The 14,401-nt window shown below is 43.8% G+C and overlaps 1 protein-coding gene across 4 annotated transcripts in view; it reads right to left on the minus strand.

The window, feature by feature from the left end:
- The window catches only part of GTPBP4 (GTP binding protein 4), a 51,825-nt gene that overhangs the window by 21,109 nt on the left and 16,315 nt on the right, over positions 1–14,401 (minus strand). For all 4 annotated transcript variants that reach the window (XM_088653740.1, XM_088653741.1, XM_088653742.1 and 1 more), the window contains exon 2: positions 6,034–6,162. The gene's annotated coding sequence lies outside the window, so the exon portion shown is untranslated. The remainder of the gene's footprint in view (positions 1–6,033; positions 6,163–14,401) is intronic.

Raw genomic sequence — 14,401 nt, forward strand, 5'->3', positions numbered from 1 at the left:
CCTGGAGCTTGAGGCGGCCGCTCCGGCTATGAGGGGATTGAAGGGGAGCGGCCAGCTGGAGGGGCGGCCCTCGTGCCCGCCTCGCCGCCTCAGCCTGGCTTGTCTCCCTGCCGGGCCGAGCTCCCCTCTCCAAAGTGTCTCTGTGTCCAATCCCTGTGTCCGTGGGGCACATGCACATTAGCGCAAACCCAGGGACACAGGGAATACTGGACGCAGAGACACAGGGACTTTATTATATAGGATTGGCACCCCTGTGGTACCGGTATCTTCTCAGCTGCTCTGGGCAAATTATAACATCTTGGCAAGTGTCAGTGTATTTGAACAGCATTTATATTCCAATCAGCTGGGCAATCAACTAATCCTTTTCACCATTTAATTTCAGTAATGAATAAATGAACAACACTTATCACAAACAAGGCCAATAAAGCCAGAAGAGTTATGGTCCTTGAAGCCTATTTATGGCTGGCTTGTTTATCATCCTGGAGAATGAATGTCTTTATATAAAGGCTTTTTAATTCATTCACGTCCTCCAGCCCGCTTTGTTGAAGCGATGTGAAGATTGAAGAGTCATCAAGATAAGGGTTTGGGGTTGCGTCTGTGCACCAAGAGGCTGAGCAATGTACATAAAAGAATTCCGTTTTACATTATGAACACAAAGGTGAGGTTGATGGCATGCGACAAGTTAATAATCACTTGCAAATCTGCAAAGGCATTAATGTTGCTTATTGAGCTGGAAGCGCAGTTCCTTTGTTCAATAATGCCTTCTCCCAAACCCAGCTCCTACAAGTCCCCTTCCACTGAATAAATTGGGGTGTGGGGGATTGTGTAGGGTATCAAAGGCACCTGCTGTCAAGTTGGGTAAGAGAGGGGAGGATTCTTCTCAACACAAGTAGTATCTCCAGGTTGCTTAGTCTGTTAGGCGACAAATACATTTTAAAAGGACAGGTTTTATACTGTTTGGTTTGACTTTATTGAACATATAGCAAAATCAAAATATCCGAACAGTATGCATTTGTATATAGAATCATAGAGTTGGAAGACACCACAAGGGCCATCCAGTCCAACCCCCTGCCAAGCAGGAAACACCATCAAAGCATTCCTTACAGATGGCTGTCAAGCCTCTGCTTAAAGACCTCCAAAGGAGACTCCACCACACTCCTTGGCGAATTCCACACTCAATTCCACTGTCGAACAGCTCTTACTGTCAGGAAGTTCTTCCTAATGTTTAGGTGGAATCTTCTTTCTTGTAGTTTGAATCCATTGCTCCGTGTCCGCTTCTCTGGAGCAGCAGAAAACAACCTTGCTCCCTCCTCTATATGATATCCTTTTATATATTTGAACATGGCTATCATATCACCCCTTAACCTTCTCTTCTCCAGGCTAAACATGCCCAGCACCCTAAGCCGTTCCTCATAAGGCATCGATTCCAGACCTTTGACCATTTTGGTTGCCCTCCTCTGGACACGTTCCAGCTTGTCTGTATCCTTCTCGAACTGTGGTGCCCAGAACTGGACAGTACTCCAGGTGAGGTCTGACCAGAGCAGAATACAGTGGTACTATTACTGCCCTTGATCTAGATGCTATACTCCTATTGATGAAGCCCTGAATTGCATTGGCTTTGGGCTGCATCAATAGGAGTATAGCATCTAGATCAAGGGAAGTAATAGCAATATATGGAACCAGTAAGAACCATCTTGTCCTGAGGGGAAGGGAGAAGAAGCAGTAACAACTTTTTCTAAGCAAGCAGGTTGTCTTTTCCATTCTAAAGTAACTTTAAGGAGGGGAGAAAATTAGATTTTATTTACTATTTGCTGTTGTTACTTAATGTTTTACTCAATGGGGGGGAATGAGAAGAAAGGAAGAAACTCTGGTTATTCAATGCTAGACATTCCTTTATCCACCTTGTCAGGATGTATTCATGAGAGGGGGGTAACCATGGAAATGATGCCATGATTTCTTACCTAGTGGTGATATTTTCCTGGGAGGGAAAAATGAAAAGTGACCAGAGCTAGATAGAAAAAACTTACTTTCCTATTATATTTTTTCCCCTCATTTCTTTGTGAAAGTAAAACTGCCCAACATAAAAAGCATGAACTCTACCTTCAAGTCTCTGAGTAATACATTTACATATCACAGTGGACAATTTTAAGCGTTGTAGTTTCTATTCAGCTAGAACCAATGATGATGCAATGAAAAGAGCAATAAAGAACTCAAGTGAGTGCCTTCCTGCTGCAAAAAAATGCAACAGCCATCAAAAGGCACCTTCTGGGTGATCTGCCGTGCTCCCCTTTTGTAATCTGTCATCTTAATGCTTTAATGATTTTCTCCCCCAGCCCTGTTATCAGAACAGACCCAGCCAAAAGATAAAGAGCTGGATCTGACTCCGTAAGCAGGATTTCAATCAGCTGCACCTACATATATTATTGACAGCAGCCAAGCTTCAGCCTAGGGCTGAAGTCAGGTGCAAGAGCTATCGCTAATATCTGGTTGTACTGCATACCAGAAAGAATTCAAGCCCATCTCCTAAATCTCATTTGGATTACTTCACTTCTGGGAACAACGCCAGAAATTATGCTGTTACGAGAAATATTGCAACAGAGCGCTGAAATGCACGACCGGGAAACCCTGGGTTCAAATCCTCACTCAGCCCTAATTTTATTATTTGTACCCCTCCCATGTGACTGGGTTGCCCCAGCCACTCTGGGTGGCTTCCAATAAATCTAAAAGCATAATAAAACACCAAACATTGAAAACTTCCCTAAACAGGGCTGCCTTCAGATGTCTTCTAAAAGTCAGATAGTTGTTTATTTCCTTTACATCTGAAGGGAAGGCATTCCATTGGATGGGTGCCACTACCAAGAAGGTCCTTTGCCTGGTTCCCTGTAATTTTACTTATTGCATTGAGGGAACTGCCAGAAGGCCCTCGGAGCTGGAACTCAGTGTCCAGGCTGAACGATGGGAGTGGAGACACTCCTTCAGGCACACAGGGCCGATGTCATTTAGGGCTTTAAAGGTCAGCACCAGAGAATCATAAATTGTGGAGCTGGAAGGGACCATGAAGGTCATCAAGTCCAACCCCATGCAAAGCAGGAATATTTTGCCTCCCATGCAACGGATAGTTAAAAGCCAAAGGCCTTATTTAAAAAGGAATGTCTTTGCCTGGCAACTAAAGATGTGTAATGCTGCACATTAGACCAAAATGTCTGCAAATCTTAAGCAGTGAAGAGATACAATTGGGTAAAACACAAACTTATTTTGTTAAGTGATCTAGATTGCCTTGTTTTCTCAGGTTATCATTTTAAATTGCTGTTATGGCCAGGGGCCTCAAAAGCTGGAAGTCGCTGGACCTCTGTGAGAGCCCGATTCCTGCCATTTCTTTTGCCAGGCACTTTGCTGGCTAAAGGCTGGTAGATGTTTTCTCAGTGGGAGCTGATGGTTTAAGAAACCAGGACATTTCACACTGCTAGTAACAAGGGCAGCCCTGGTAGCAAACTATCTGGGAACCTCCAGTCCAGACTTTTTTGGGAGGTAGGGGTTCAAGGGCAACCTGTTTACAGTTTGGTTAGTCCAGGAGGAAATGCGCTGAAATGTGTGGGATGAACAAACACTAATGAGAAGACATGCAGACACCCAGCAAACAAATCCAGCCATTAGTTAAACTTGCTTCCTTGCCAAATGTCCACCCCTCTACTGGGCCATTTCCCACACACCAGAGTAGCTAGGTAAAGGTAAAGGGACCCCTGACCATTAGGTCCAGTCGTGACCAACTCTGGGGTTGTGGCGCTCATCTCACGTTATTGGCCGAGGGAGCCGGCATACAGCTTCCAGGTCATGTGGCCAGCATGACAAACCCACTTCTGGCAAACCAGAGCAGCACACGGAAACGCTGTTTACCTTCCCGCTGTAGCAGTACCCATTTATCTACTTGCACTTTGACGTGCTTTCAAACTGCTAGGTTGGCAGGAGCTGGGACCGAGCAACGGAAACTCACCCCATCGCCGGGATTCGAACCACCGGCCTTCTGATCTGCAAGCCCTAGGCTCAGTGGTTTAACCCACAGCGCCACCTGCGTCCTACTAGAGTAGCTAGCTTTTACTTATTTCCTTGTTCCTGTGCCTTTAACTGATCAAGCCCTTCAAACTTTTCCCTTCTCTGGATCTCTAAGCCAGGAAAGGCTTCACTTGACTTTTAAGTCCATCCTGTCAGTCCTTTTGTTTCTCACTGTTTTCTTCCTAGTGAGGGACCCACCAGCCTGCCTTCCTTCTTAAAAAGTTTTCAGTACAATTTTCCAGCTAAAGCCCTGGGCTTTTATGCTGATTGAGGTCAACTGGGATCCACCAGCTACGAATGACCCCAATCAATTTTCTCTTAACTCAGACTATTGCTTTACACTCACACACAATTAGCTCAGAAGCCATTTCTATCCCCCCAGATTTTCTCAAAGACTTTTACACTGACAACAGGACTTTTTCCTCTTTCTCTGTGCTTGACAGCCCTGAATTTCTCAAGTGAAAGTCATTATCAAAAATATTTCCACTCATCTGAATGAGAGCTCCCATGGATTTTTAAGCCTAAGGGACACGCTGGCATCATTCAAATTGTATTGAGGTTTCTGTTAAGAGTTGCTGCAATAGAGCCTCTGGTCAGGACCTTATAGAGAGTCAAAATGTATTTGCTCTCCACCACAAGAATGAGTTTCAAAGCTTTACTGAGGAACAGTTTTAAAACAGTTACAAATAAATGTTTGCAAAATATTTAGTAACACATTGCTCTTAAGCAAGCGAACAACGTGGTCCTGTCTTTTTTTAGTCTTGAATACAGTTCAGGACTAAAAGAACTTTCCTCTCTGGGCTCCCAGAGATAGATCCTAAGCAACTTGCTTGTTCACCATCCCAGAACTGAGCTTCTGCTGCTCCTGGCTCCATTGCTGACAAAAACACTGAGTTATCAGGTCTCATTTCCCTGATGCAAGAGATCTGCAGTTCTGTTTCCGGGTGAATCATCAATTAGCATAAAGGCTGAAACAGAAACATACAAACCTTTCTGCCTCATTTTCTAGAGTGAAACCTCCCGCCTAATGAAAATGTCTCTTTGCAAAATGTTTTCAAACACAATGCATACAAACTTTACATTTTATGCATATTAAACCTATATCTCTAACAGTTTCTTACAACCAAGTGGTATGTCATTTTTATAAAATAGATCAATAAACAATCAGGAGATCATAGAATTGGAAGGGACTCAAAGATTCTGGAGATTCCGAGCCATAAGGTGGTTAGATTGGTCTCGCCTAGGGCCAGGGCCTTTTCAGTACTGGCCCCGACTTGGTGGAACGCTCTTTCACAGGAGACCAGGGCCCTGCGGGATTTCCATTTTTCCGCAGGGCCTGCAAGACAGAGCTGTTTTGCCTCGCCTTTGGATTGGATTCAGTCTGACCCCTGTGTTTTCCTCCCTCATGGTTTTGATTTATGGACTACTTAAAATGAGGCTGCATTTTAAATTTTAATATTGTATTTTAATCTGTATGTTAATTAGTTGTTTTCTTTTCTTTTATGTCTTATTGTAATTTTATTGGTGTTAGCCGCCCTGAGCCCGATTTTGACTGGGGAGGGCGGGGTATAAATAATAATAATAATAATTATTATTATTATTATTATTATTTTATTATATTATTAAATAGCCTACCCTACACCCCAAACTCACAACAATACTTTGAAATTTTTCCCAAGAGGAGGGGGGGGAAACACCAACCCTGAAAGAGTAGAAGCAGAAGTAAGCTTGAGGATATACACTTGGGAATAGCTCATAGGCTTGACTTGGAGGATAACATATAAACTTTTACTTAAAGATTTATTCCAGTTATATGCCTCTTATATATGCCAAATGTTGCTTCCCTAAGATTTAACTCTGTCCTTGGCATTTTAAGAAAAATTGTTGTGGGGTATTACTGCATGTTTTTTTTTTAAATTTAACACCTTTGAATTACTGATAAAAGCTGTTGTGAAATATCTAACAAAATCATTATGTCCTTACCTGATTTGCCAATCACTTCTTTTCTCAGAGGTTTTCTGTGAGAGGTTGCATCCTCCTAAGGATCCAGAGCTCATCTGAATGCATAACCATTTCACCATTTTTCATTCCATTTTTATGTGGATAAAGTTCCTGTGTACCAAAGAAAGTTACAAATCCATCAACAAGCATACGCAGCTGCCTCTACAGAACAAAAAAAAGCAGGTATTCAGCTCTGTGAATTTAAAGTAGCTACCACCTTGAGTTTATTAAGGACAAATCTACAGGGGGCATTTGTCCTAATGGCTTGATGTGGAATCTATTCCATACATAGATAAGTTAAAAAGCTTAATTGGGTTGGGCAAATGGAAAGCTTGATCTTTTACTCTGGACAACCTGAGTGCAAGTAATGGCTAAACAGAGGATAATTTTCTCCATCTCATAGGCAAGGAGGTTTTTATGTCTATGTTGTCTCTTTTGGATGCAGAATGTGACCTCTCTATAGGATGGCAGTTTATATTTTTTGAAACCATTCCAGCTGCCTGCCTGCATCAGTATGTATGGGGCAGTGGTTCCTAAGTTATTAAAAACCAGACTCTCTCATTTGCAATTATCGTTACAAAAAGGCATCTGTACTAATGAGCCAAAGAGCTTTGGAGTGTAATGAGTATGTCACTCAATGGATTATAATGCACTCACGGCAGCCTGTCTAATCCACTCTCAGTAACGCAAAGCATAACACACATCAGCCAAGGATTATTTCCTCCCCACCTTTGAAATAACTTCCCACTTTGACAAAGAAGAGATAAATGCAGATTGTGCTCAAGGCCTGCAAATCCTACAGGCAGGGGACTGTCCGTACCACGAGGCAACCCTAGGCAGCTATGCAGAGCCACATTTTTATTAGAGAGAGAGAGAGAGCAGTGTTTTTGTTGTTGCCAATGCACGCGACGGAACAGACAGGGCAGGAGAAGGAAAGATGCTACCGGGCTAGTGGTAGAAGAAGACAAGTAAAAAATTAGGTAACGGACACTGAGGCTGTTACCAGCTTAAAATGCAGCTAGCTTGCTGTTTTTATAAATTCAGCTCAAATCAGGTTCAGGGAACAAACGCATAAGAAATGGCAGGATAGAAACGGGATAGATGTGGGGATTGTGGCTAATGTCGTATGCACACTGCTTCTCAAACCAGCAGCTGAAGAGTAAATGGGAGTGAGAGAGAGGTTCATTGTGTTGTGGGCTGCAGTCAGCTTCACCACCAACTACATCTCTCAGACCTAGGATTGCCAGAGTTCCGGGTCTGACCTGAAGTCTACAGGATTTTCCTGGCCTCCTCCAGATGGCAGGTGGAAGGCTTGAATGTCCAGGAGTGTGGGAAGGACAATAATAAATGATGATGATGATGATAATAATGATAATAAAAATAACGTGACTGTACATCCAGCTTGCAAGCCATAGAAACTACTGTGCCAGCTTTGACAATAAAGAGTTAACTATCTGCCATGCCCATTCCTTTGGCTGGGAGGGAGGGCCTTGATAATGGACCACTTGAAAACCAATGAGGATCTTGAAAGACCACTTTGTGATTTTTCTGCCTCTTGTAGCAATTACAATGCGCTAGATGCTGTATGATTTTTAATTTCATTTTTACTGCATCATTTATTCATATATATAGTACCCTGCTGCATTAAAATTTGGATTCCATAGAATACAATAAAATGCATCATAAGAAATAAAAGAAGCAATAGAAACACAATTTAAAATTGGTATGAATATTTAATGTGATGGATGTGCTGCTTCCAGTCTTCAATCTCAAATCCACAGACATGTCAGAGACCCTGCACACAACAAATTGGGAGCCCCTGCCATATAGGCTTCATGCTACTTATCGCCTTGTTTCAACCCTTTTGTCTTGAGAAGATTAAAACATTGATGAGTCGCAGAATGACCTAAGGTGGTTGCAAAAAGAATATTAGCACCAGGCAAGTAGATGGTGAAAGGTTTAGGCTTAAGGTACAGACGGGGTGAGCTCCCGTTGCTTGGTCCCAGCTCCTGCCAACCTAGCAGTTCGAAAGCACGTCAAAATGCAAGTAGATAAATAGGAACTGCTACAGCGGGAAGGTAAACGGCGTTTCTATGTGCTGCTCTGGTTTGCCAGAAGCGGCTTTGTCATGCTGGCCACATGACCTGGAAGCTATACGCCGGCTCCCTTGGCCAATAATGCGAGATGAGCGCGCAACCCCAGAGTCGGTCACGACTGGACCTAATGGTCAGGGGTCCCTTTACCTTTACCTTACAGTAGGCCCCAGGTCTGAAAAGACTGACATTTGTAGGATGGGGCTCCTAGAATTCTCCTATCTTGGTCCCAGTCAGATCCAGATCTGCTTTGTTTGATAATGGCTAAATGATATAGATACCCTTTGACCAATTAATAAAAATGGGAACTTCATGAAATGAAAACAAAGCACAGCTCTAATAAGAGGTATGACAAAACTCTTGAGTCATATGGAAAACCTGCTATTAAAGTAAACTCAACAAGCAGTGAACCGTGTTATAATTTGCACTCTCATCCTTCACAAGCAGTTCAGCTGCTGAGACCTTGACATTTTGGTGAGATGAGAGTATCAAACCTAGAAACATAGGAAGCAATTAATGACCACAGCATGCTTGACAGAAAGAGCTGAACGTATGAAAAAGTGTTCCCTTATTCCAATTAATCATCAAGTTGATGGGCATCAGTCTCCATAATATGCCCACCATAAACCTATGTCATGAACAACAGATCTCCCTGAATTAATGCAAAAGAAGAGTGTTGTATGCTTGAAGCATATCCATATTTATTATCCATAATGGGATTTGGGGCTGTTAGGTAAGCCTGTGAAGAGGTAGGTGGATTACTCACTTCCTTGTTTTCTGCAACTCTTTCCATGGAAATGGGGAGGGGGGAATGATCAAGGTCTGCTATGGCGTAAAATCCTCCTCCTCCTCATTTTCTTCCACATATAGAGGTTAAAACACCAACCAAGCAGAACAGCTGAATTAACAAACCTTCCCTTGACACATATAGAGAGAGATGAGCTAGCCAGTCAACTCATTTGCTTAGGACAGAGCTGTTGTTGCTATCAGATCAGATGCTGGTCTACAAATTGCTAATCTAAGGGTTTAGCAGACAAAGCAACAGCAGCTGGTGCCCATTGGCACTGGTAGGGCGGGAGGCAGGGAGGCCAACAGTAGGTGGCGCCAGAGTCAATGAGAGGCAGAGCCAATCCATTCAAGTTTTCTCCCCATCCACCTCCCAGCTCAGTTCTATAAGGGCAATGCTGAGTCTAAGGAGGGGGAAGCTGACAGCCAGAACCACCCCTTAGACTGGTTGTTAAGTAGGAAGGCAGGCAGGTGCCCCACTTGCCATAATGGAACATCCTCCGCTGAAACTGTTTCGACCTCCAAACCTCCTCTGATGAACTAACAGATAGCTATCTAGAAAGAGTGCAAGGGCACACTATTGAGAGAGCCACATTAAGCACGCCCAGCACACATTTGAAGAGTGAAACTTCCCCCAAACAATCCTGGGAACTGTAGTGCCCCTTCACAGAGCTACAATTCCCAGCAAATTCCGTTAACAAATTACAGTTCCCGCCCGGGATTCTTTGAAGACAGTAATGAGCTTTAAATGTATGGTGCGTACGCAGTCACTTTTAGGGAAGAAGGAAATAGGAATGCTCAAGACCAGGAGGAGAAACTTATCCGTAAATCAGGAATACAAATTTGTACACAAAACAAATCAGGAAGCGGAACATAAGCATAACAGAGACAAAGGCTTTAAAGCACCCCACCTAGAAACCTGGGAATTGTAGTTTGCCCACCATAGAGCTGCAATTCCCAGCACCCTTAACAAACAACAGTTCTCAGAATTTGAGAAGGGTGAATATTCCTTACATGTGTAAGCAGTCAAAGTTTTTTGTGAGATGTAAGTGGCACCCTGTTTGCATACAAATATCAGTTGCAGACTTAGGGCAAATCACCATACAGTACTTCAACATTAGCTTTCATTACCTATAAAATAAATGTGAAATATTTACATACTGCAAACCATTAGTTGTAAATAATGATCATAAACTAGTCTTGCACATAAGAAGCAGTAGAAAACATTTAAAATTGTTATGGTTGTTGGTTGATAGACAGGACTGCATGTGAAGGGAAAGGGTTAAAGTCGCTTTGAGTTGTTGTTTTAAACAGAAAGACAGCACAGGCACCTTCAAAACTAAAACTTGTTGCAGCATGTATTTGTGTAAGTAAGATCCTGCTTCATCAGAGGTAATGTTTAACCTGGCCATTTCCCCCGGAATTATCCCGTGTTTTGAGGGGAGCACTTTCCCTTCCTCTGACCGAAAAGTAGCTGGTCCTTTGCCGAATCTAAAGGGCATAAAACGGTCCCTAGATCAGCCTGGGAGTGGATCAAGTCTGGCCGTTCAAAAGCAGATAGTCCCAAGCAAAGCAACATGGTTTACTCATGAGTATATATCTATTCAGATAATGCTATGAATGCACGCCACTGGTCCAGTCTGACAGCTCTGGCCCAAGAGGGTGTGACTCTATTGAATTGCTGTCATGCTGCAATTAAGATGGGCGTGCTTTGCCCGGCACACCACTGTGAGCTTCAGTGCTTTGGAATGTCTCCTTGCACAATCCTCCAAGTGTCCCTTCCGCTTGGGAGTGTGAGATAGCAGCCTAGGAGTGAGCTATCAATGCCGATCAACCAAAGGGCCAAAAAATGGTCTGCAACCTTATTGAGGATTGTGAGGTGATGGGAACAGCCATTATTGGATTCCCCCAAAGATGCTCAAACCACACTGTCCGCATTAATATACTACAGACTAGCTGACGGTGCACTCGCCTCTGCTTGCTTTTATGGCTCTCCATCATTCTCACGCTGCCAGGCAGCTCTGCTGTCAAAGCAGAAGATGGTCACCTGCCCTGCAGCAGAGAAACCAAGAGGGTCCTAATAATCAATATCCCTCCTTCAGTCTTAGCTAAGAGTGCATATCCCCGTATTTTGTCCTTCAATCTCAGCCAACACTGTTCCTTCCTCTACCATGGGCTGCAGTTAGAACAGCATTCTATGTCAAATGTCCAGTATGCATCTAAAAATTTTTTATATTTTATATTCCACCATCACCACCCAGTCTGGCAGCGACACCTTAAAGGCAACAAATTAAGAGACATTTCCGGGAAGGCAGCCAATACTGGTGGAGGCCAAGGGAGGAAATCAATCTCCAACAATGAAATAAATTAAACACTGCCGCTATCTATCAATATTTGTCTCTGGCTCCAGCCAGCAGTGTTGAGAAAACAGACAGGCTTGTTTTCAAAGATAGCAGCAAGCTGGAAATGGGACTTTGCCTGTGTGACGAAAGGCCACTCGTTGCAGAGAGAAGTTAGTCATAATGATAGGGCACAAGCCTTGCAAAAGAAAAGGACACACACACACACAAAAAGGAGGATTGGAGATCTAAGGTGGAATTGGGTCTACGGTAGGAGAAAAGATGAGAAAATGAAGAGATTGTCACCCGGTGCTTGAAAAACACATGAGTGGGTGCCAAAAAAGTGAGAGAACCCCCGAGAGGAGCCTCTGACTGGGATCTCAAAGTGCAGGCAGGTACCCTTTCTTGTTTTGGGTGGGTGCAAAGACACGGCACCCAGGAACTATCAGGGGTCAATACAGGGAGCATGGTACGGTATGGAGGCAGGTCGAGGTCCAAACATGTGGCAGGTTGTGTGTGTCAGTAAACAGCTAGGTGGTCAGGGGATACACAAGTCTGTAAGGTAGACACTGATCCAGCACTCTGTATCTAGCTTTTAAGTAGAGCACTTCAGTGTCGCACCCTGACTACAAGCTGCAGGTCATCAGCATTACCCGAGGAATTGTCCACTTGCGAGGAGTGGCTCCTCGTTTAGTGTTACCTGTTTCGGCAATCATTTGACAGTTGTCCTCTAAACCAAAGGATAGTGAAAAGCAAGTCCGGTGAGGGGCATGGCCTCACCACTAAGAGCCAGACGGAAAGGTTTGGCTGTTGCTGGAAACCACAGGAGGCGGAGAGTGCTCTTGTGTTTGAATCCTGCTTGCTGGTTTCCCACAGGCATCTATTAGGCCACTGTGAGAACAGGATGCTGGACTAGATGAGCCACTGGTCTCATCCAGCGGACTCTTCTTATGTTCTTAGGTATTTTGGTCTCCCAGGCCTTTATACACTATGTTGGATCTCTATGTAAAATGATATATCCTTCTTGACAGTGTTTTGTTGCATCTTGTAATTTAATCAATAAAAATATTTAAGGAAGCTTTCTTAAATGTCTGCCATCTCCTCTCTGTCCATCTAGAGCAGTGATGGCCAAACTTGGCCCTCCGGCTGTTTTGGGACTACAATTCCCACCATCCCTGACCACTGGGTCCTGTTAGCTAGGGATGATGGGAGTTGTAGGTCCAAAACAGCTGGAGGGCCAAGTTTGTGTTGGGCAAAATACGCACCAACTGAGTGGCAACAGCGGCAGGGTCGACGAAATAACAAAGTCGTCTTCAGTATCTTTGCTTGCTTTTATTTACAATTATATACAACACACTCCTCTACTCCTTTCCTCTCATTTCACAATACATCACCACAACCACACCCATGAACCATTTGCTTAAATACAGAATTCAAAATAGTCAGTTACCCAATCACATTACAGTAAGCAAACTCTACCATCAATTATTCAAATTAGCAAAAGCTCACAGGTGTGCTATCATTCAGAACAAGGTTACAAACACACATCTCTGTGTAGCACCATTGACCACATCAGTCTTAAAGGAAAAACCTAACAGTTTGACCATCACTGATCTAGAGCAAGGGTAGCCAATGTGTTGACATCCAGACATTGTTAGATTCTAACTCCTATCAGACACACCAGGCAACCTAGGCACTGGTCAGGGATAATGGAAGCTGAGGTCCAACAACATCTGGAGGGTACCACACTAACCATTTCTGATCTAAGACTTCTTTGGCTGCACATCCCTAAAACCCTGCCCTGCTATTATCCATTGGTTTCTGTGAAACTTACTTTCAACTACGGTAATTGTGCTTTGCATCACAGCTAAAGGTAAGGAAACCCGTAAAGTAAGGCGGAACAGCTCCCAACTTAGCCGCTGACATTCTACAACTTTTGCTGACACACGAAGACACTCGAGCATGCCAAGTGCTAGCAAAGCCTTCGCTCGCTTTTAAAAATAACTTATGAGCGATTCAGTGATTAAAGCACAATAATTTTAAAACGTAGGCTTTCAGCACACAAACATACTTTTAAAGTGGGACAAGGTTGTCATTTCAAGCAATTAGCTCATTATTCTTGTGACAGATTGACGATGACCTTTTATAGGCCATCACATTATGGAAATTAGTATCTTCATTAAAAATGTAATAATAACCCCCTTTTAGGAGCTGCAGAAGTCACTTGTTCTCAGTTGGCACAGGCAACATCTAACAGCCCCTTGAGCCCCTTGTGATTGGGTAACACGCAGAGCTTTGTTAAGTGCTCTTCAGCTCCCGTTCCCTAGAGCAGGCTACTCAACCAGAGGTACACATCATGCTGATGACTCCATGGATGTGTGTCATGCTCTCGTGGCTGTCTAGGGTCCCTGTCCCAGGTGATACAAGCCTCTTAGCAAAACACTCACCAAGGGTGAGGGCAAGGGTGCAGCAGAGTCCCAACAAACCAAGGTCAAGCATGGAGAATCAGTCTAGGTCCAAAACATGATGCAGAGTCAAAGTCAGGCAACAGTCTAAGGTCAGTATCACAAGGTGTTCAGGGAAAGGTACAACATTGCAAGAAAGGTGGGCAGGGACAAGAATCGGGCACAAGGAGCCAGAGACCAGTGTTGTTCTAAACAACTGGAGGGCTCAAGAGGGAGGACCTGATATACGTTGGCCTCCTAGCTTAAAGCTGCTGGTAGCAAATGGGTTTCAGGGGTTTCTTAATCCTGAGTCTCAAGACGACTCTGGGTCTGTAGATGCATGTTATGCCGTTACTGTTTGGCTTGGGCAGGGACATTTTGGCACCAGCATTCTCGAGTCCTGTGGGGCAGGTTTGGCTTCACCTCCTCTTACAGCTCTTCTTTGTTCAGAACAGATGTGAGGGTGGGCTCCAATTAAATGTGGGCAGTTAAGTGGAGAAGGGGGATCAATGTAGGAGAGGCTGCACCACTACTGAGCGGGAAAAGCAAACAGTCCTTTGTGCATTATAGATTTTTGAGAGAATATTTACTGCCAACCTTTGCTGGGGCCATAGAAAGTACCGGCAACACACTGGCATCCACAGGTGCCACACTGCTGACCCCATAACTTAGGTCAACATCTGAAATG

Source organism: Zootoca vivipara, chromosome 11 (genome assembly GCF_965207765.1).
Source record: "Zootoca vivipara chromosome 11, rZooViv2.hap1.1, whole genome shotgun sequence".
NCBI classification, from domain to species: Eukaryota; Metazoa; Chordata; class Lepidosauria; order Squamata; family Lacertidae; genus Zootoca; species Zootoca vivipara.